A 25,761-nucleotide genomic window follows, 5' to 3' on the forward strand; every position below is an offset into this window, starting at 1 on the left:
TCAATTTTAGCTAATTGTCAAAAGAAGAAATATAATTGTTTAAAAACGCAATATATTTTCTTTTGTAAAAATGGTCTTAGAAAATTTCACTTACAAGGGTTTAGAAACATTCTCAGAAGGAACTATATCCCTCTATCTTGCAAATAGTCTTTCAACGCCATCGGCGCTGTCGTTTAGTTCTGTTTTTCACTAACACAGTAATTATGAATGTTATGTCACGGAAACGCAACTCCAGCTTTAATAAGGTTACTGTCAATTAGTTTCAGTGAAAAATGTTATAGTCGGTTCATTTAAAATAACTAATCTGTACTAACTTTTGTAGTATTTCACAATCTTTTCAGAACATATTACGATCTAGTCATGTAGCGGAACGTTGTTATATAGGGTCATATAATGCTGCCAACATTTTCATTGACGCTTGTAAAATAAAACTTGATTATAAGTCTTCCCCTTTTTCATACGAAACTTTATACATGATGTAACTATTTAAGGTTAGACACGGATGCATTTGAATAAGGTCTTCATCTATGGTAACGATACACTACATTTATCAACTTACATATCATATCACGTGGTTTTCGGACAAATTTGAGCACAGTCTATATTTTTAATTCTTCGGCTTATAACATATTATTGACAAAAGAAAAACGTATAATATGCATTCGCTGATTTTAGTAACGTTTGCGACAACCCATGGAGTTTATTTGTTGAATGTGTTGTGTTTCCCTTTTCATCAAGGGAAACGTTTTTCCTCCGTCTCTTAAGGCTCCGCTCAGACCGGTTCAGGCATAAGTGATTTTTTGACTGTGTCCTTTCTCTACTTGAATCTTGAACCCTTCAGTTTAGTATAATTCGATTTGTTTAGCTCTGTGACGATTAAGAACAATGTGATACGATAATCTCGATTGAAAATGGATCGTGTAATCAAAGAAAAGAACTGTTTGAACAAAGGCGATTAACACAAATACCACGATTCACATCAGTAGTTTATAAGACTTGATAGGAGCAATATGTTTGTTTCGATATTGCTGCCATGTCTTCAATCGTGATGCTAAGCGTGGTATTCTGACGCAACATTTTAAACCTTAAATTTGTACACCTTAGATAGAAATTTTCGTCACGTAACATTCCTGGACTCTGTTCGTTGTCTTTCCGCATCATGCAATACCATCTCTTCCTTACGATGCCGAATAAAAAGCTACGAGGTTTTAACGTTTTTGAATGGTTGTCCATGGTTCGTTGAATATCCTGAAACCTGGATCATAGATTAAATATTCGGCGTCAAAATAGTCATACTTTAAAAATACGGATGTCAAAGCTATTTTAATTCGCGTCTAAAAACGAAGTTCCAAACAGCGTTCAAATAAGAATTTCGTATTGTCCAACATCGTCGCAAAAAGACACCGAATCATTCAAGATTTTTGCCAAAGTCGCTTTAAGAAACCCTTCAAAAGCTCAGTGAAAACTAGTTTTATTGTCCCCCGCCTTAGGCGGAGGGAAATTGTTTTGGCGTTGTCCGTCCGTACGTCCGTCCGGAACTTTTGTGTCCGATGCCATATCTCGGCAGGGCTTTTGCGGATTTCATTGAAACTTAGTACGAGTACATATATGGATAAGAGGATGATGTACGCCAAAAGGCATTGTACACCATCTGTTAATAACGGAGTTATGTTGCTTTGAGTATATATATATATATATATATATATATATATATATATATATATATATATATATATATATATATATATATATATATATATATATATATATATATATATATATACAAATAGCATTGTACACTATCTGTTAATAACGGAGTAATGGCCTTTTGTATATTGAAAAAAAATGCTTTTTAATATGAGCTTAGAGCTTATATTAATCTCCATGTACAAATGAGCCAGAGCCATGAAACTTTCCATAGTTGTTCTCAATCATCTAGTGGTTCTTAACATTCAACACCCATTATCCTATGGGCTAAAGTCAAGGTCACACAATGAGGTCAAAGGTCATTATTTTGATGAATTATTAATAATTTAGTCACTCCTTTACTATGCATGAAGCGATCCTGCATATTATTTTCTGCAAACCAATCACAGGTACACATGAGTTAAAAAACAATTGACAAAAGGCACAACCCTTCATTTATACCTCTTTTTTTAGTTTTACAACCATCCATGAACAAAATTTTATTTGGAGGGGGATATCAATTCAACAAATGTGCTTGTCATCCAAGTTACGGTCCGCATTTAAAACATATCAAGGATAGATTCTCAGTGATAAACTTTCAAAAGACGTACAAAAGAGTATATTGTGCGTTTGAATACGGTTGTGATTGAATATGTCTTTAAAGGTGCGCTCATTTAAGCATACTACAATCTGTTCTTTTTATTTAACAGCAGTAATCAATTAATCTTTAATCATAATGCAAACTTGCAAATCAATATAAACCGTCATGCTCAAATTACAATAATTATATAAAGGCTTTGCAAGTTCGTTTTAGATTAGATTTGTTCCTTATTCTACTCGTGGTATGTTAAGCATGCGTGTTTGATCTAAATTATAAAATTTATTTAATTAGAAGTTAAATTTAATTGAATACTTTTGCAACTACGGCGGTGCATTGTACTGGAGCTGAAAATGCGTGTAATATATTTTGGAATTAAAAATGTAAATTCTTGATCTAGATTTATTTTACCCCGAGGAACACGTGAGTTTATTGTTATCGTACATTTTACTCTGGCCATTCATCATTTTGTTGTAATATTATGACACAAATTTGTCAACACTATCTCTGCATTTTTAAAAAGTATATCTGATGAGGAACATCTGTTCTGTTGGGGAAAACCTAATGTACAATAGCAATATTTAGCTTTGTTTATGTCTATATTAATCAAGTATGTTTTCTTATTTCATAAACTATACACGATTCTTTAACACTATTATATATTAACATTTGCTAATTTCAATTCAATTATTTGTGTTCAGATCAACGTGGATTGAATGGAATGTCGGTGTATGCTTAATATTATCCGATCTTGGCAAAACCCGGTACGTTGTAGCTTGCAAACAATAGATCCGTCAGTGTTTTTTTTTCGGAAGACATTGTGAGTGCATTCATCGCGTGTTCATTCATTGTTATGTTCTTATCTTGATAAAACTTAATGATTAAAACTTCTTTAAATGAACTTTTCCGTAGAGGTTTGCATTTGTTTCATGTATGCCCCTATAATGCATTACGCTGATAGATGTAAACATCGGAACTCAAGATTTGGCAAATTTGTAAGATGAAACCACAAAACAAATAAATGAGTATGCTGATGTTACGATTTAATCCTTTAGATAAAAGTCTAAAACATTATAAGCGCGGCTATTCCACTTGTTAAATTGTCGTGTGTTTATTTTATTCTACTGAGTCTTGTGCTATCGACACTCTCGACGGAGCATAAGATACTTGTATTATTTTCGTTAGACCTACACATGCTTTACAAAAGATTTATACAATAGTTCGCAATGTTAAGCGATTGCAGGACTAAAAATGACAACCATAAAAAAGAGCTGCTGTTGGCCGCCAAGACGTATTGAACCAGCTAGGGGAGCTTTTGACGGAAACAGGTAAATATCATAGCATAATGCATTAAGTAAATAACGTGCATTTTTTTATATTCCGCGTGTCCCGCCATGTCTTCTCCAGGGCAGCATGTTAAATCCGAAAAAAATGCCGCACGTCATTACGACCAACTCTTCACGTATGCACGTGCCATTGTTCATGTTAACACGTTAAAGTCTTTCTGTTCAGCACGTTCAACTCGTTAGTGTGCAAGTACATTTCTGCGTTCGTACAGGATCAGACTTAAAATAAACACTTACGGCTTCAGGGATACTTTATTGCAGGTTAATGACAATCTAAACAGGCTATTTGTTTCTGTAGGTGTATGCAGTGTTCAAAGGAAGCATGTTTATTATTTTAATGATGCTATTGACATATTATTTCCATAATTAATGTCTGTTTATATGCAACATTACACATGTAATTAGTCTGTACACGTTTATTGTCACACAAAATACTTATTATTCATTTCAATCAATCTGACCAAGGCGCAATACAGCGGCACATGTATAAGTCTGCAATTAAGTGCTTTGCTGTTGACAGCCTTCGCGTCGGCGCCTGAAAAACTGCACGTGCGTACTTGAAAGGTACATATAAGGACGTTAAGAGTCGCAAGTGCGCATATAAGGAATTACACGCGCGAAATTGAGAACTGCATCTGCACACGTTCAGATATAAATGTCACTGTCGGACCTGCGTACGCTCATATTGGTTTACTTGCGTTTTCACTTACTCACTTAGCAACTTACTTGCAGCACTTTAACAACTACATTTAAGATCCTGCAAAATATTGTTAAATCATTTGTACGATAAATTAAATATGCAAATAGCATAATTGCAAAGTACAATAATTGCCAATATTTTTTCTACAGAATTCATACACATCATTCATATGAATCTGTATCATGCGTTGTGTTTGATTTCTGAATAATTTCTTAGAGTTATTAGTGTGTTACAATAGCTGCAAATATAATAAATCGCGTTTGCTTCATAAGCACCCAATAACATGAATTATGACATACGATTAACGAGTATTGCGTTAGTAATTTTAAGAATCATTATAAGTCATATTTGCATTTCTGTTGCTGTTTGATGATTTTTATTCTTTTGTCATATGAAAATGCTTTAACTTTTCCCAATCGCTTAGGAATAAAAGGCATGTACACGCATGTTTGAGTGTATAAACCCTTGGTTATATGGCTAAAGGCTCACAGTTAAAATCACATGTAAGAGCCGTTTGTTCGTCTGCCGCTTTGTCAATTATTCGGTCGGTTGGTTTTCGTGTCGTCGAGACGACTCTAGTAACAACAACAAATTATGTACATAATTATATAACCCCTTGTTCCAATCGCAACCAATACATATATACAATAACTAACAAACTGCTTTACATATTAAAGTACATTTAAGCATCCCCCCCCCTGTGTTTATACTTAAATCAGACTTTACTGCAATCACACGGCAATAAATCCTAAACCAATCATAGGACTCACAAGTATGTGCATGCAGGGCTTGTTTTCCTGATTTTGTAGAGCGGCCCTGACCTCCTTACTTTGTATAAAAATTCGTACAACACTTTGTAAAATTGTAAAACAAAATTAGTCGCGAACTTCAGAGAATTGTGGAAAAGCAAGTCGCGAACTTGTAAAAATTGTGAAATTGAGTTTGTTATGCATTTGTATAGTAAAGGCATGTTTTGTATTTGCATTATATTTTAATTTCTTTAAATAATGCATTAAAATAATTTCAAGTGTCTTGGCACTGTTTTTTACAACAAATAACCACTTACAATCAAAACATCTGATTAAAAATATTCAGACAGGTAAACTCAATCTCAAATCATAGGGATGCCTAGCCTCTGTCATTATCTTGTCTGGTTTATGTGAAATATTTTTTATGTAAAGAAAACAAATAATGTCATTTTCTGGACCTCAAACTTTACAGAAATTCGCCCCTGCGGAGTTGTTGGCATTGTTCAACACTAATGAACGCAATAATTAAGTTATTAGTTACGGATCAAGTATTTCAGTTAAACAAAATTCTAAGCTCCTTCAGGAGCTTTGCTTGCTGAATTAATGTTGTCAACGCTATATTTTTCTACTTTAAAATTACTGGACTGGACTTAAGAGGCTTTTTTGTCTATTATTTTGACAACATTAACTGTGTAATTAAACACATGTGTAACAATTATTTCGCATTATTTGCATTTTCGTTTTTTAAACTAAGCTTGTTATTGTTAATTGTTGGAAATATACAATTTGAAATAGTTAATTTAAAAGTCATTATTAATGCTGCAACATCGTTGACAGTTTTTTTAGAGTCGCTAAACTATATTATATTATCAATGTAGCTCTTAGCTTGTAATCATAACCTGTATATATTGGTAAACAAAACTTTATGTCATCATGATTGAGCTCACACAGAGTGCGTATGCTCATGTATAGATCAATCCACATACAGAACTATTCTAATTCGTACAACAAGTTTCGTACCCAAGTTGAGCCTCGTTTTGTAATATGAGTGAACTACGAAATCAATTCAAACTAAAAACTGACGAAAGTTAGCGATTATGTAGTTTTAAAACACACTTATAATCATGTGCATATTTTGTTTGGTGAACTATTACTGTTGGTTATGTAAAGGATTTTACATTTGTATTGCAAACAGGTAAGAAATTGTGTTTTAAGCATGTCCTTTCTCACAAAAAAGATGCTTAAAGCGATTTTCTTGCGAAAATATGTACAAAAACGTTTGAAAGTTATTGTTTGTGTTTTTGGCGTTCAGCAACAATATTTGGGCGTAAATTAAATCCGTTCGTACACTAATGAAAGCTAAGACACTAAAATGAATTGTAATTTTGAATTGCAAAATGACAGATTTAGACAGTTTTGAGCAAAAAAAGTCCGATTTTCACAGTTAAAAATTGCATTTTTGTAAAGTATTGTGGCAGTATTAGATTTGTGAAATGTCCATGTCGAAATTTTATAATGGCCATCCGCGGCTATTTTTTAAGAAGGAACAAAACTTGGCATGGGACACCGCATAGCAAGTTTCATCGAAATCGTAGCCTATGTCAGACAGGTGGAATGCCGCAAGTGCGAACACTCAGTGCAAAAATATTTATAAAATGGTATACTTAATGAAAAAGAATGAATGTTGCTATACAAATTAGGTAATAGGTCTTGTTTAGGATTACACGAAGTAACGTTACACTTAGGCTAAACATGCATGCTGGCTCAATTGTATCAATCATTTTCTGCGTTCATTTCTTTGTATGATTCTTATACCTTGCGTTCGATACCTGCTTGTGGTCTTACTGCGGCCAACTTGTTAATACATTAATTTTATCATGTATCGTACTGATTTGTGTATTTGATTTAATTAATACACATTTCAACCATACAGTTTAATTTATTATAAACTAGAAATCTATATGTTGTCGACACGAAGCCGCACATGAGAGGCCTAGTTTGACACGGTACAGTGATTTAGGTTATGGAATAACAATATAGTCCTAAACAATTATATGCGGGTCAAAATCTGTATAATTGACCATGTGCTATCCAGCGTTAGTTAATGTATCTTTTGTTTGTGTGCGTGTGCGTGTGTTGTATTGAAAGATTTTATCTTTAATACAATCTATTGTATTAATTCATTAATTTCAAGTCCTACTAAATTGGGCAAATTCGACAATGCTACATCGAGTACTCCGAGAGACGCTTCCGATCTCAAACGTCCTAAAACCAGCCAAGATTTAGAGGTAAAATTACTTTCAATCAATATTGTGTTGGTCAAATAAATAGTAAACAATTAGAAAGTGATTAACAATCTATATTTGTATTTAATATACATGGTTAATACTTTAATTGTTTATTAATCGATGTAGCAACTAAAACACCTATTACCTTTAAGCTATTGATATCCATCCATCAGAAGCAATACCGGGTATATGAGTAAAACTGCTTGATTATACGCGTTAGTGTGAATATGGGTGTTCTATGCTAGCGTAGGGGCAGGGAAAAGGGACATACCCCATTGCGTGCTCGTTTGTAATAAACGGTATGGGACAATATGACTGAATTCAAATGACAGCTTGGCGAGGGGTTGCAAAATGGTCACCTATATCTACATTTTAGTTTAAAAGAACTTGTACATGTGTTAAGGAAATAATACGCATTGTTAATTTCTCAAGAATGAATAGGCAAAGGTCCAATTAACGATGGTACGTCATATAATAATTTTTATAATTGTCTTATAAAATGATGATCATATTACGTAGGTCCCATTTGAAGATGTTGTCTATATTGCCTTGTCCCTGCGCGTTGGTCGGTCAAATCCTTGGTCAGAAGAAATATTGACTATATTTTCCGCAATAAATTAAATTAACACGTTTTGCCAATTACTTAGGAGATAAGGACGCCATATATCTATGATTTTCCAAACTGCTGTCGTTTTTAGAATGCGAAACAATGACAGTTGTTTGTTTTGAGATCAAAATGTCCAGCTTCAAGTTCACAGTTCTAAGTGTACTAGTTTCCTGCACAATATCTATAGGAAGACTTTAATTGCAATAACTGGTTACTCGGAACAAGGCGTACTCCATTGATGTTGAGGTAGACTTATTTACAACACCACATATCGACCACTAAGACGGTAGTCGAGGTCATACATTGTTTACCAACTTCTTCATTATATATTAACATTATAACGTTCCATCGTGTTTATCTAATTTCAGGTAAAACTATTAGCTATGTTGAAGGCTAACAAAACAGATTCGGCAATCTTGAATCAAGACACACTGTGGATGTTGTATCACACTGTAAGAACACGGTGCTGTTATGTTTTTACTGCACATATACACAAGCCCGATATTTCTTGTTGAATAGTGAACATCAATAACTCTCTGACTTTTGTTAAAATCAATATATATATATATAATTTAAAATAAGTGTCTTTTCGTCTTTGAATTTGTCCAACGGGTTGTAGAAAGAATACACGACGAGGCTTGCCGAGTCGTGTAAGCTTTTCGGAAAGTCTGAACAATTCAAGCAAAAAATGCTTAAACAATCAAAATAGAAGTCCTTAATTGTGAAAACAATAACTAAAACAGATGGCAGTAACTATTGCTTAGTGATAATATCAATATTGTGTCTAATATGTCTCATTTATGCTACTTGAAATAATCCTGAAGAATTACATGCAAACGCAGAGTAGAGAGACATCCAGCGCTCGATGTGTCGTTTCAAATTAAATCAGTATTCCATATGTTACTCACACAAGTAGAACACACACGGTTTTTAGAACTTAAATTCTTGCTACACTTAATAAAAGAACCCAAAATAAAAATGGATGCCGTTTTAAACATTAAGCTGAATTTGTGTACACCCTCGTCAATCGCAATGCAGAATATGTATCTGCACCGATAATGTTAATGTTAGTCTATAAACATCTCACTGGCTCTTGCTCTTCTCACATAAGTGTTTGGATCGATTAAAATATGCATAGCTATTTATGACCGGTTTTGTTTGCCTTCATGTTTTGTTGAAAATCTACACATGCCAATCCGCCTTTTTCATTTTGAAACAGTTGGTGTGAGAAGGATATTCTTTGTTGATATGTTTTATCAACTAACGAAGGAAAGACCAATTTATCAAATAAATCACCCTTCAAATTCCACGTCTATTTCTTTGAATAGTAAAATCAATGTTCTTTTAAAATGTTCTTAATCCGTCAATTGTTCAACAAAACACTTAACTTAAAACATAACCTCATTCGAGTACACTCAAAGTTTTCAAATTTAGTCTCATTCGTTGTCATTTTAGCCAAACGTTTAAATTTAATGTGACTCCGTTTCAAAATGCCCAAACACTAGCTTCACTCGCTACATTGAATTCCATGATGCAATCAATTGATTACAACAGTGGGTAAGCGCGTGCCATGTGGCGATTTGTTTTGCATTTAGTAACCAAATACAAAAAACGCTGTGTTCGATTGATAACTTTCGGCTAGTATTCTTATACGGTACATACATTTGAAATGTACACATTGCATATATATGTATATTAAAATGTACGAACAAGTAAATTAGGATGTTGAAACATGTTTGCGAGTTAATGGGCCTTCAAGTCATAACTTAAACGGACCTGTCAAGTCAAAAGAAAAGTAAAAACAGAGCGATACATGCAGGAGCAGGATAGAAACTTTTCTCTACAAATTCATTACGATCTAGTATAAAACTATATACAAAGTATTGATATTTAGGCATTACTTTAAGTTGATGAAATATATATATACAGTGGAACTTGCCGAGCTTTTCATTATTGCATGCGTCGGAACACTTAGACATACTGCAAACATCGTTTAAATCATTGTACACATTCATCGTACGCAAAGTTATGTAAATTAAAGTTTTATGTGTGAATGTGATCAAGGAATGTAGTTACAATACCCTCATTGTTTAAAGTTATTTTGTAAATAATATAAACTCATGGAATACCAAAAACAAGTTAAAAGATCGGCGATAAAATTAGGTTTGTAGAAATAACTCGAAACAAACATCTCTGTTAACACCATCATACATATAGTAAAAAGTTTACTTCGCTTATTTCATACTTGATTCCACACTCAATCTCTCTTTAATGAGTTGTTTTTAGTACATGAATTAATTTAATACATGATTCTGACATGGTTCGGTAAAGCGCGAGAACGTCCAATTTGTTGCTTATTCTTTTGTCGCTTCGTTTATTAAACTTTTAATGAATACGTTACATCTTTTTTCATAGGATCAGAACAAAGGAGGAACCGAAATTGAAGAGTTCGTAAGCAGTCGAATATTCTTTAACAAGGATAACAAGGTTAATTTCCGTGATTCTGAACTAAAGAGCAAAATATATGATATCAATTATTGTTTTTTTATGAAGTATTAATTATAGATTAAATATGTTATGTCTTTTTTGGCTCATTTACTTTTTACTTTTTTATAGAGAATATAGCATCACAAAGGTTTGATGTATTTTACTATCAATGTACGTTTTTGGACCGCCAATTAAAAGGGCAATGCAATATATCAGATTTTACATGAACTCTTTTGCAGCTGATTTTTCCAGTCTGCCCAGCTCCAAAATTACCATGTCCTTGACAGATAACATACTTTTTAGAAATGTTTAAAAGTGAAAACAATCTATTGATGCATGAGGGATGATCTCAGCAGTTGTTACGAGGAATAGAGTCATTAGTGCAAACTATTAACCTACATGAAATAATACCTAAATATTTAGGAAATGTCATTGTTCACAAATTCACGTTAACATTTTTTCTTTAACAATTGCCATACCAATATTTGATTATCAAAAATATCGTGCATGTTAACATTTATTATTATAAAGTCTTCCCAAAAATCAACAAGTCGAAAAAGCCTCTGAAATAATTAAGGTATCAAACATTGTTGAGCTTGCGTTTATATATGTTATCGCACTACATAACTGAGTTTCCAACAACTTTCGATAAACACTATGTCATAGCTTGCGTATACGTCATGCAACTAATCGTGTTTGTAATAACTACACAAGGCGATACTTCTTTTATAAAAAGTAATTTATTTTAATTCTATGTAGTTTTTATCCCTTTTATTCAATTCAAACCCAAAATAAGCGACACAAATAAAAATGCAACTTATTTACCAACCAATTTTATCATCCCAATTTATTCAAGATTTACCATCAGTATTTTAATAGTACATGTATCATTTTATGGCGTAAAACAATCGATCAAAGAATCACTTGTTAACGTTTACCGCTGGTAGCGATTCTTTAGAATCTGTATGATTGCATATTTGTGTTTTTTTTGGACTCTTTGCAGTTCACACTTTTGAACCCATCGGTTAGCCTTGACAAATCCAACGGCTTTTATACTCATCTTAATCAGATATCAAATGATTTAAAAAGCATTGACATTAAAGTATATATTTCCAGCTTGTGTATTTGTTGTTCATTTCAGGAAAAAAACGACCCTAAAGTTGTAGCAGATTGTAATGGAGCTGATCCATTATGTGAGCTGAGCGAAGTTGGAGTTTTTATAGCCGACACTCTCAATGATGACAAACTGAACCCATTCAAAACTCACAAACTTCACAAACGTGGTAGCTAGTTATCTGATGATATGCCCTAAGATACAAATTGCAATGCTTTTCTTCCTTATTTTCTTCAATTTTTTAGGTTACTGTAAGATTGGCATTACGTATTTTGTAAGTTTGATAATAAAACAACGAATAATTCTTGTGAAGGTAAATCGATGGGCCCAATATATTCAGGATTTTAGTTTAACGAACACTAGTACTTGCAAACGTAAATATACTAAACATTGAATCGGTTATATATATTGCAAAGTTCATTGCAATGCATCATGTTTAAATTACATCAAAATCATTATTATTAATGTTTCCTGACAAACTCATCAGGGTATATTCTGCTTTCACTAGTTTCAGGAGAAATTAATCATAACACGCCACGCAGCGAAGATGAAAACAATGAAGACATATTGCATTTATTTTTATTCGCGATTTTGTTCAACCGCAAAGAACTTGCCGAAATAGCGTGGGCCCGTTGCAAAGATCACATTGGTTGGTAGTTTGGTGACAATTTATAAACACTTCCCAATCTGTAATTGCATTTGTCAACGTTATGTTTTTTGTTATAAAAAGTTGGTTGTGATTAAAAAAAATTTTATACTGCTTTTGAAGTGATAAGTGTAAATAAGTGCACGCTTTTCCTGAGAAAATATTGGTGTATATCAGAACGACTATAATCATAGCTTATTGTTTAAAGGCGCTGCCCTGATCGCCAGTTCTCTTCTTAAAGAATTATCAAAGATAGCAAAGATGGCGGCTGAGTTCGACATTGCAGAGGAGATTTCAAAAGTTTCCGAGTAAGTTCAATATTATTGAATCATTTATTTACAAGCCATACTCGTTCTTTTTACATGCCCACATGATATATCCATTTGAATTTAAACATTTTTGCTGCGAATTTTGAAATATTCAAAGTGTGCATTGTTGTTTTAAACGTATTTTGATACACATTATCACGGAGCTATGTTTGCAGGAAATATGAGCATAAAGCATATGAGGTGTTAACATTATGCTACAAAAGCAATCACGGAAAGGCGCATGATTTGCTGATTCGAAAACTGGATAAACCGTTCGAATCAACAACACTTTTGGATATCGCTTATGCAAACAATATGTGGAATTTTATGAGTCATACATGCTGTCAAACTAAACTGAACCTCATTTGGAGGGGAAATATTGCGATCTTTACACAGAGTTGGAAGGTCAGTTTTTTTTCGTGCATTTCATACAACCTAAAATATGTTCATTAAAGTTTGGAAGTTAGTACTCCGTTTTACTGGTAATTTCGTTATGAAGGTCTTTGTATCGTTTTCGTTTCTATTCATGCCAGATTAAAAACAAGTCGAGTCAACACAGGAAACGTTGAATATTTATAAATTGTCATTCAATTCTTTAACCGCAACAGTGTCAATGCACATCTCTCAAAAAACTGTATCGTTGATATACCCTCTTAACACAATTTACGATTATTTAAAATTGTGTACTGCTGCGTAAGTAATCCTTAAATGTGCGCGACGTATGTATGTTTTTGTTTCAGATTTTTCTGGCAATTTTCGTGCCGTTGGTGGTTTTTTGTATCAAGTTTAGAGGGACGGAAAATGAAAAAATGAGTGACGCCCCAGAGGTAATACACAGACTAACTATTAATTTAGTTGTTTATCCGCGTGTTATGGTTATGGTTGTAAAAACCAACACTATCTTCACCATAATTGTTTTTACTGTTTTTCAAGTAATTTTCGTGAAATCGATAGTGTATGCCACATACATAGATTTTTTACATTTTATCATAGCATGCATTACGTGGTATTTGTATTATAATTGTTGCTATTGTCGGACTAATTTATCTCTGCTGTTTCAATTTTTCGCCATAATGTATTTCTGGTAAAAGGAAAGCTAAGCACATGGTTGATTGAACAAATAGTAATAAGGTAATTGTAATCAGTAAAATGATTTAGGATTGTCAGTTATGCCAAATGTTCATCTTTTTTACAATGTTCTTTTCGTTTGTTCTTATGTCATGCTTTCTATGGACTATCTTAAATTCTGACAATTTAAGTGTCAAATATAAAACACTCTCACAATTTTTTTAAAACTTTTTAAACACATATCAATAAAACAGAAAACAACATTATTCGGATGCTTGCCGAGGAAATCTGAACGGTTTTCCGTAGAAACCGTACAGACATATCTTCATTTTTCATAATTAAAACAATTTTGTTTGTATATACAAATTAATATATCGACACAGCTTAAAATAAAACTTATAATAATAATAATAATAATAATAATACTACTAATACTTATACTACTACTACTAATAATAATGAAAACATATCGCTATAGAATCAATGGATACTAGATGGGAGTGTTATATACACTTTTATCAAACTTAATAACGTGTTTCTGATGATGGATTTGGCTTCATTTTCATTAACGTTAAGATTTTTCTTTGTTTCTATACTAGCAGTATTTTGATGAGATAAAATGACATAAACTAGCATTGGATAAGTGAGAATTAAATCCCTTTATATTTATATTCTTATGAAATTCAGACATGGACTTATCCTTTTTTATTTGCTAATTTAGTTGATAATTGCATGATTATTTGACAATTACAAATTTAAAAAATCAAAATGTTGGTGTTTCTGTTTATATTTTACAGTTGTATAAAAGTAGATAGGAATGATACAATACAATCTATGGAATAGTTGAGTGAAATCTTATATTTTTCATGTTCACGTATAGGGCATCAATCCTAATACGATCAAAGTAAGAACTGAGCATTCAAACAAGACCACTTACACTGTGCATGGATGCGATAACGAGGCTAAGCGCGCTATTGGCCTAATAAAAGCGTGGAAATACGTGTACACTGCGCCGATTTCAGTTTTTGTGCTTAATAGCGTAAGTCTTACTTTTTGCAATTATGTATGGCGTTTGCACGCCACTTTATTTATTTAACGTTTGTTTAAAACGCGTTGTTTTTGTACTAATAAAGATATTGACATGCTATCAAAAACCTATGACACGATTCTTCATTCAACACATATTGTTTGAATCATTATTTATGAACAAGTTTACAATATTAACATATCGGCAGTTATGGTAAAAAGGCTCATTAAATATTTTGAAGTAATGTTACAATCTCACGCAGGTGTCGTACGTAGTATTTTTGGGACTCTTTGCCTACTTCGTGTGTGTGGACCTAAATGAAAATATGACGATCACAGAATGGGCCGTCTGGGGTTGGAGTTTCACAATGCTCTGCGAGGAGTTCAGACAGGTATAGACACGTGTGCCTTTAATGTCACATCAAGGGTTTACATTTGGTTTTCATATATGAATATAAACTTGAGAATGTTGATAATAATATATCTCAAGATTCACCTTTGGGCGGTCAATCCAAAACACTTGAGGTTAAAATCGGTTTCATTTTAATGTTTTATTAAGGGCAGCATGTTTTTTCCTGTATTTTATATGTAAATTGTCACTTGCTTTTGATAGAGGCTAATTGCTGTTAAAAATAATTTAAATTCTAATATGTATTATGGAAATTCATTAGTCGCGCAGTACGTTTTATAAATGGTCTGTATTTATGCTTTCCCGGGGTGTATAGGGACATACAAACATATCTGTAAAAGCAAGTACTATTGATGTTTTCAATTTATCCATATTGTAAGGTTAACGAAAAGCACAAAAAAGATCAGTTGTTGTTTTTGATAGATTATCATATTTCATCCACTCGTGATTATATAAAATATATTGGTCAACTCGCGAATGCGTCAGTCGTGAACATATTGATGTCTTTGATCACTCGTTTAAAAATTAAAATTTATTAAAGTTTTACAGTTAAAATCGATAACAAATACACTGTATACATACTTTAATTACAGATGCGCTACAGTGGTAGAAAAACCGTATGGGCAAACACCCGGAAGTGGTTTGCATCTAAATGGAACATGTTCGACGCATTTAACTACGCGCTGTTCATAATCACGATTATACTGAGAACGATGCTGACTGGTAAACAGTTTGACATAGTTCGTTACTTTTACAGGTTTGTGTTTAAATTGAATTTTAAACATATAGACCGGCAACATATATTGAAACATTATCTCGTTATAATCGTTTGATAATGTTGTGTTTTGAAATGGACAAATCGTAACATAAATGTTTCATTCTGCGCACTCTGAACACTTTAATTTACATATCTAATGCAATGAAAATAGGTGTATAACACATATTATAGTTACTATTTGATTTTTGGGCAATTGAATGCATTATTTATTGGTGAAAAAAATACATTGTCTGGTTTGAGCAATGTGCTTGGGATATGTGAATGGATAAAATTACGTTGATATATACATTTGTTTAAATATTTAACCTATCAACAGCTCCCGTATTGTTATACATAAAAATACACAGCATATACATGAAGCCGTTATTTTCAGTTTCACGGTGGCGATGTTTTCCCTTCGTTCTCTACAGAATTTCCTTGTGGACAAAAATATTGGTCCGAAGGTCATTATGATCAGAAAAATGGTAATATAATACATATATAATACAGTTTGCTATATTAAACATATCCGCATATTACTATAACATGTTGATGTATACGTCTCTTACGAAAATATCATTTTACCGTTGATTATATTTTCAGATGATTGATCTATTTATCTTTCTGAGCATTTTGGCGGTGTTTCTGTTTAGCATCGGTGTGATTTATCAGGCGAGTTTGTTCCCAAACTCACCTGCAACACCGAAATTGTTAGAAAGTATCATCTACATACCGTACTGGCAGCTGTTTGGAGAAATTACACTGGGATACTTAGAAGGTAGTTGTAGTGTATGTTTGCATTTTTTTAAAGGTCTGATTAAATCCCGTACAACGCACGTGCAGTTAAATATATATGTTTGTAATTCCATTGTTATATTTTGCAATGCAAGAATGCTTGTATAAAATACACCCTCTAAATAAATAATTGTTGAAGATAAAATGACATGATTATTGTGGTTGCACGGATTTTGATGCCCGTTGTTAGTGCCTTAGCAATCAACGTTGTTTACCTTACATATACTGAAATATATCCTGAAGAAACGACTATGATATCTTTTATAAGACATCACCTCATTTTAAATAATACAGCATTTTAAAATGATGCAGGGGATGACATAGATAATTGTACACGTGATGAAAGCATATGGCGTCCGGCTGGTGGGGTTGGTCGATGCCCTGAACATAAACCATTGGTTCCTTTTCTTGGTGCCGTTTACATGTTCTTGACGAACATACTATTGGTCAATCTGCTGATTGCAATGTTCAGGTAGTTAATTGCAAATAAAATATACTTTCTATGCACCAGTTGTATGATTTTTATTTTACATTTGATACACATGTGATAATAGTCATTTTTTCAATTATAAGGTTACCAGGAATCATTTTGGTTACCCATAACATCACATAAGAAATTAAAATTGACAAGAAACTGAATAGTCATATAACGGATCATCATGCCCAACATATTTACTAAATGTTTTTCTTAACTTGTAATAAGTCATGCATATAAATGTCTTTATGTGTCAATACTGAACTTTTCCATTTCTTTGAATCAGGATTTCAGACTTGGGTGATGAATTGCGACTTACATATCTATTGTACAGCATAAGTCAAGGGATTTTCGCTTTAATATTACCTTTATTATAAGATTATGCACTCATGTATTTACCTAGGTCAAACATCTTGTAACAATTCATTCACGAATACTATGTCTAAGTGCGTTTTTCTAGTTTTATTTATTTTCTTTAAATGTTTAAGTACGCAAAATGAATAATGTATGTTTGCTGTATGTAATCATTTATTTATAAATTTATTCATGAACCATTTATTGGCAGTAATTGTTCACGTGTTCTTATTGAGTCTATGTCTTTTGCATATTTAACTGTCATTTTATTTTATCATTTTAATTATCCTAGTGAAGAACGAACTAGCCCAACAAATCAAATAGGAAATGTATATGTAGTACACTGGAATCCTTTTTTTGTAATTTTGGTTTATACTTTTGGAACTATACTAGTTTTAAATTGTATTATTTCAATAATAATAATTATAATTAATGTACTTTGAAGCAATACTTTCCAAGAGATTCAGGACAGATCTGAGAGGATATGGAAATTTTACCTCTTCAACATCATACGGGAATATTCTGAGAGACCGGTTGTAGCCCCTCCATTCATTATTCTAATCCATATCTACCGTGTGGTTCGCCATGTGTTTGGAGGAGAGAATGGGAAGAAAGAGGAGCCAAACGAATTCAGTGAGTCTAATCTGCAGTGATTATATAATGAAGCAATCCGCTGCTTAAAATTGCACTTTGCTGAATTATGATTGTTAGTTTCGGTATAAAATACATTCTTTTCAGATAGCTTTAGCACTGAAACGACACTGTATGGATTGACAATTTCAAGAAAAAGTAGTTTCAGCGCATCAGTTATTTAAAGTAATTGCCATTGATGTTATTCATCTTTTAATCAGCGAATAACCAATTATATATGACCTAAATTTCCATCAAAATCGAGGGAAAAACTAGTTAAGGTTAAATATCGTTCAGTATTATAACTGATCAAAATGTGTGAGTTGTTGAATATGTATCATCCGAAATCAGTTAAAGCCTTACAGTGTGTTAGTTCTTGTATACTTTTAGTTCTTTAAGTTAAAATTTTAGAGTTGGATGCTACTCCAAAATACCTTGATGACCTCGTAACATTTGAAACGACACAAACAAGGAAGTTTATTCAAAAAGCCAAAGACGAAACATCAACGCATGAAAACTCGTAAGATATCTTTTATTGCGTTAATTCGTTTTACAATAATTATTGATATCAAATTAAATTAGCGTAAATGGTTCAAAATAGATAAACCATAAAGGAAACATCAACAATGTTATTAAATATGTTCTTAATAATTTTTGTAAGTGCATATATGAAATACTCTTATTTATGAATATTATGGCTCTACATGATTTTCAACTTTATAATTTATTTGTGACTGTTATACGGGTCCTTCGAAAACGCAATACGGTCGCACAATACATTTACAACAAACCCGTAATACGTTGTTTGTGTTTGCTCGTTATTATAGTAATTATAGCTTTTAAAACGTGCATTTTTGCATTATCGAGTTCGGCAAGTTCTGACTTTATTAAATAGCGCTAATAAAAGGCATTATACGAAAGTTAATCGACACTTAAAGAGATAAACAATCCTTACAAGAAGATATATTTCTATAATGATAAGTTAAATTTAGTTAAAATGTCATTCGTGCTGTTATTTTTAAATTAACGAGGTGATGTTAATACATGATAAGTAAACCAAACGTGCTCTCATGCCTTAATCATTTGCACAATAGTGGTTTTAATTAATAAGGCAAAGGCAAAATAAATATAAAAATAAATAAATAAATAAATATATATATATATATATATATATATAATAAAAAATATATATATATATATACCGATTCTCATAATCAGCCCCCCAAAGCCACTAAATTGGCACCTATATAAGGTCATTGTCCATGCAAAGAAATTTAATACTTGCTAAAGTAGCATCAGCTCTTCTGAACTTAAATAAATATCAATATATATACATTTCTTTCGTTGTCATACCATGCTTCGGAGAAGGATATTGATTTTCTTAAGATACAGCTATGCATGACATTTTTTATACAGACCACGAGGCAATGAACAAGTAGAGGAAATGGCCTACGAATCGAATATTAAATATAGGCGTGTACATGTAGCGAACGAAACGATAGGTAAGAACTTTGATATGTAAATTGATAACATCTTACATTGAAACCTTTCTTTCAATACACATGTATGCTGATGATTTCAGTTGACAGTATACATTGTTTAAAGGTTTGTGGAGTTTTTATTTTCCGAAAAAGCCTTGATATCAACTTGTATCATACATGATCCGTTTCATTAAAATGTACATATCAAACGCGTGCTTTCGCTTGTTTGGAATCTTCTTCTCAATATAGTTATCTTATAAAACAAGAAATATATTATCATTGCATAATATTAGATCTTGGTTAACAAATAACATTTTTATCTGTTTTTAAAAGTGTATTTCGTTATAAAATCAACATGTCGTGTCGCGATTAGAATTCGCTCGATTTATGTTAAAGAACCGATGATAGTCAAACTATAGCAATTATTTTAACTTCAAGCTGGAATATACACTTATGTTTTATAGTTTTGCCTTTCCAGTGACAAGTGGAAACAATGAAGACATCGACGATTTGTCACACAATCCAATCGGGCGAGATATCAAGTAACAACACACGTCTGTGCTGTTAACTAATGGGCTTGATATGCATGCTATAATATTATTTAATTTAATTTTTAGTTCGACCACAACTGTACTCACTACATGTGAATTTGTATTTACTAATGGTTGCTTATCTAACGTAATAGTTTTCATTTAATTATCACAAAAGTTCTCAGAAAGTTGATTTCAATCAATTACTTTGTAGATTAAGAACAACGAAGTCAACACTTGATACGAGTGATGAGATGGAATCAACGTTAAGTGAAACAAACTTTACAACCGAACTTGCGTCAATATTAGCCTCAGCACTTGCTCAAGATGTGCACGATCTGATGATTCTTTTCAAACATAGCGGTGTTGGTAAAGCAATTTTTTTGTCAAATTAAGGTAATCCGTGTACAAAATAAATATTATATGCATTCGTATTATGCAAAATATTATACAATTAATCACAACATATTGTATTGAAACATGTACACATGTTTGTGTAAATAAATAACCCGATGTCTAGTATAATCAACCGCCATCTGCTATTCACAAGTACAATTCTAGCCCAACACTCGGGGTTTTAATTTCTCTAAAAACCAGTGTCGGATGCTAAAATGCTATTACCTCGGTCAGCAGCTGGAGCGTGCGCGTCGCGACCGAGGCGAGAGTCACCCGCAGAAGATCTTCTCACCTGTACATATTTCCTTATAGAGGGAACTTCTGCGGGCTGCTCTGCTAATCCAGCTGAGTCCGCCACCCTAGAGCCGGACGTCTTCTACACTGCTATGTTCGCTGTCTCCCCGAAGATGCAGCGGTCTCGTCAACCGCTGATACAGGACCTTGAAGACCGGGGGCCCGAGCCACTCTGTATGCAAGGGTTAAGGAGGTAGTGTGGCTTTCACACTATACTTTCCAAGAGAGGGACTGGTTACTCGACGGGGGTTCGCTGTCTCCAGGATCTTGAAGACCGGGGGCCCGAGCCACTCTGTATGCAAGGGTCAAGGAGGTAGTGTGGCTTTCACACTATACTTTCCAAGAGAGGGACTGAAGAGAGCGGGACAGGGAGCTTACCAGTGTGGAGGACGTACGGGGTGGACCTGGTGTTGGTATCAGAAACATCGAGGGTGTGGCCCTAGAGAGTGGACCCGGGGCGGCGGTACTCAGTGCGCTCAACGCACTGGGGAAACCGTCTCGGGGCTGAAGACGACGGCCGGTGACGAGAGTGGCCATACAGGCAAAGCTGCTTGCTGCACTCCTTCGGCGGAGCTGCGTCCGGACAAGAATTTATCTGGAGATTGTCTCCCCTGAAACATCCCAGGGGCAGGTCGATACCTAATGTAGTCGCGAAGACGCGGAAAAGACCTGTAAATAAACTACAACAACACACAAAATGCTATTACAATTGAATGTGGCACCATTTAAGCTTTTAACGTAAATTGCGGTACTTTTAATGTTTTTCATGATGCCAAATGAATATATGCATGATCAAGTGTTTTAAACAATAATAACTGTTATTTTCAATTTGAGTTGGTTCCTTCTTTACAGAATTCACAGGAGCGCGAGAACAGCATATAACACGAACAGTTACATTTGTTGACGAGACCGGGCGAGCAAACAACACGTACGAACAACTTTAAAAATGCCTTTGTTAGAAGTGATTCAATGACAACAACGACATGACCAAGATAGTACTATATGTTAAGATCTTAACACAAACTAAAGCATTTTGGTAATGATATAACATAAATTATTTTGTGGATATAGTTCAAAAGCCGAAGACGTTTTCAAACGAAAACATCTTGTATGACAGAAAGGCATAGCGATAAGTAGAAAACCAAAATAGCACATGTTGAAATATAATGCATAACAAATGTGTTTTCACAATATGAATTTTAAAGTTTAAGTATATATTCAGCGTTATCAGAAACACGGCCTTAATTCAACCTGGTCTACGCACTTATTCAATCAATGTGATTGAAGTATGTTACTCAAGAGGGAAATTAAAGTAAATACACACTTGGTCATTGCATATATGTTCACTGAAAAAGTCGGTATTGTTAAAAAGATGGAAATCGCCATGTGAGTTATCGAGTCAAAACAATCGGATGTGCGTAAGGCTTGTATTCAATAAACAAAATAATGGTTAACGACAGGATTATGTTTTCACAAACCTCATGATGTTATAAGAACATGCCCGTCCCCAACAACTATGAATGTTTGTCGATGTAAACAAGATGCACATGTCGATCTGATGAACATTCATATCCAACTTTCTACAGTTCGGCCTTTAGATAGAGACGTACAATAAGAACGGTGTGCAAAACAGATATTCACATTCCTACCAAGTGATAACTGAGAATACTTAACATGTTGGTCCATACGTGTAAGGTAGTTTGTTCGTTTTTCCAGATTGCAACAAACGCAATCGTCGACCACGAGCTTTGAAAAGCAACTCGCAACAAAAATGGCTTCAGCAATTGCCAATCACAGTGAAAGTATCCAGGAGCTGCGACGTCTATTTCAACAACAACATGCATGAATTGGGTAAGTTTCCTTTCGCATATTAATAACCCACACATGTACAATGATTACAGTCAAACATTTTAAATATATTATTGCAATATAATGTTAGTCTAATATTTTGAAAACAACAACACCATACGTGTTCAAACAGCGTTCAAATTGTTTGATTTTGTAGGTAAATTGTCTTAGTGTACATACAATTTTCCTTTAAATATAATGAGAATACTCTAATCATTATTTATCGCACATATAATTGAACATATTTGTTTTGTTTACATAAATAATTTGTTACATAAAAATCATGTATGTTTATAATGCAGCTGCGATGTGACTGAGGAGTATACGAAAAACAACATTTGCATTCATATAAAAAGCAAAGATAAGTCAGCAATTTATGTTCTCGTCTTCGTATGTGTAGTTTTTCGGTATTAGATTTCACACGTTATTTTTAAGATGTAGGACTTTAACAAATTCCTGAGGAAGAATTCAGACTTTTTCTATAGCGTATGCAAATGATCGCGATTTGCATTTTTCTTTTAAGTATATATACATTATCATTGTGTACACAAATTACCTTACGATTGTGCAAGTTATCGTCAGATATACCTAATAGCTTACCTATTAAATTAAATATTTCATTATGCGTATCATTTTTGGGACGTACTATTATTGAGTTCGAATCTTCCATGTTTTATTGCTTAAAGAAAAACTCTTCTTGTTATCTTTTAAGGTTTGCAATTAAACAAAATGGGAATTTATATTTTTATATGTTTTTATTATGATTATGGGTGGAGAGTAATGACATTGTGTAAATACGTTTTGGTAATGCAAATGTTTAAGCCATAGTGACTTTTCCGAGAGGTTTTTTTTTGTGTGTTTCCACTGTTTTAAAAAGTTTTAAAAACATTATGAACTCTATTTTATAATCAATATTTTAAAAACTTAAAGGTTCCAAATTATCAAGTTCTTCAACTATGTTTACTGGATTTGGTAGCATTGAAAGATTGTTCTGTGTTTGAAGATGAGTGAATCCGTAAACATTCGTTTTATGTGTTTTCAGATTAGTTTTTTGTGTGTCTTACTATGTATAAATTTATATAACCCTACTAACAAGCAACTTATGTTATCTCCTATAGTTTGTTATACTTAATTTCGATTTATTAATTGTAGTATTGATTTGTCATTTTGATTTTTTTCTCAAATGATGTTATTTTATTTAAATGTTGTTATTTTCTTCCGGTTTGTTTTTAAGGCATTGTAAAATAGTTTATACTAATATTGAATATCAGTACAGTTTTTTAATTTGCTCCTAAAAGGTAGTTGAGTTACAGCTTGTGTTTTTATACTCTACAATCAATGTATTTTTTAATTGTATAATGATAACGTCATTGAAAAGGTAGGAATTATCAAGTTATAACTACCAGGTTATTGTTTCTGTATGTGTTGTCAATAATGTTTTCAACCAAAGATTGTACGTCTTATAACATAGTTTTATTTTAGCTATATCAATGAGATTAACATATATTTTAAAGATGCATAAGTCGTCAACACAAAATATAACATATTTTCCATTTTATTTACATATGTAAAGTTTTTGGTCTGGGAAAAATGTTCGCCATATATCGATTACATTGCATACATTGGGTGTGGAGATTCTTTTGTTTCTGCTTTGTTATGTTTGTATTTTTTTGCCGGTAGTTTTGTCTAGGTTTGGAGAAATTGTTGTTTAGAATCTCCTCCTACTATATACGTTTAATCCATTGTTTTCACACGATGTATTTTCAAGTTTATAAACCAAACATGTTTCATTTTTGTTTGGTCCATATATATTAATTAAGGTGATTTTTAAATTATGATTACAAACATAATTTACTTGTTATTAATTCTTTTAGATCGCCTATTATTAAATTGTGTTTATTTGTAATAAAAAAATACAAACGTTTACTGTTTTTTGCCGTATTGTAAAAACGTTATTCACCCCATTCTACTTGTCATGTGTTTTTTGTTAGCTCACATAGGTGTGTCTCTTAAAGTAAACGCTTCTTTTCTTCAGACCATTTGAGTAAAGTTTATCTTTTACAATTATATTCATGCCTTTCTCATCTAGAGATAACAGTTTTCATACATTGTATAGATACATTGCAAAGTATTGAATCATGTCCGACACATGTATAAGAATACCTACTCACATACTTTTGACATTTATTGAAAATGTATTTATTTCTACTGGGTTGAAGCACGAAAATCTATTTAATTAGCGATAAGGTAAAATGTAAACAAACAACACTAAAAATACATGCAATCATTAGCATACAAATACAACAATAAACTTCAGTTAAAATATAGTCAAGATAAGTATTGTATACATTTTTATGGGGGTTAAATGTATTTATAAATAACTAAATACATATGCTTTAAACCAACAATACAATTACAAATGGAAGAGATAGTCAATTAGTACTGATTCGTAATGTAAAGTGCAAACAATGATATTTTACCTTTTTGCATCACAATGTAATGCAGTTGTTTAAAGGTCAAAACGTTGAGATATACGTGTATGAACTAGTAGTAATTTAGTAGCAATTTACTTGCTCTGATTCTTAAAAAAGACGATGACTATTGTTTTCTTATCTTATCCTTTATCTGTGTCTCTATCTTAAAATAGATCTATGCATATGTACACCAACGCTCATGGTATTTTACATCTCAAAATACGTGAGATCTCACACAATCAAGCCATGTACCGCCCATGATGTCGATATCTCTTGTACACTATCGTGTAATTTTGGTTTTCATTTCTTCTTACATTTTGCATTACTAATGTAAATACAATAATTAAGAACATTTCGTTGCACAGATGGATGTACACAGTTCTACTCGTGCTTTCTATTTTAGCCACTCGTCATACTGTTTGTATAGAGTTTTGTGTACGCTGCCGTCTTGGTTGTTGTGAACGATCTTTCAACTTCTGCCCCGACTAACTCTACAGTGTCATTTAAAACGAAAATATTTGAATACATATTGGTTCTGTAGTGTTATATATTCACTTGGATTTAAATAACCCCTACTTTAGCTGCCTGATGATTTTCATATAATGGGTCATCTGTGTCTTAAAATGCATAGCATGACAACACACCGAGGTTTCCCATTTTCAAAACGAACTAGATTATGACCTTTATGAAAATCA

This window comes from Dreissena polymorpha, chromosome 2 (genome assembly GCF_020536995.1).
Source record: "Dreissena polymorpha isolate Duluth1 chromosome 2, UMN_Dpol_1.0, whole genome shotgun sequence".
In the NCBI taxonomy this organism is placed as follows: Eukaryota; Metazoa; Mollusca; class Bivalvia; order Myida; family Dreissenidae; genus Dreissena; species Dreissena polymorpha.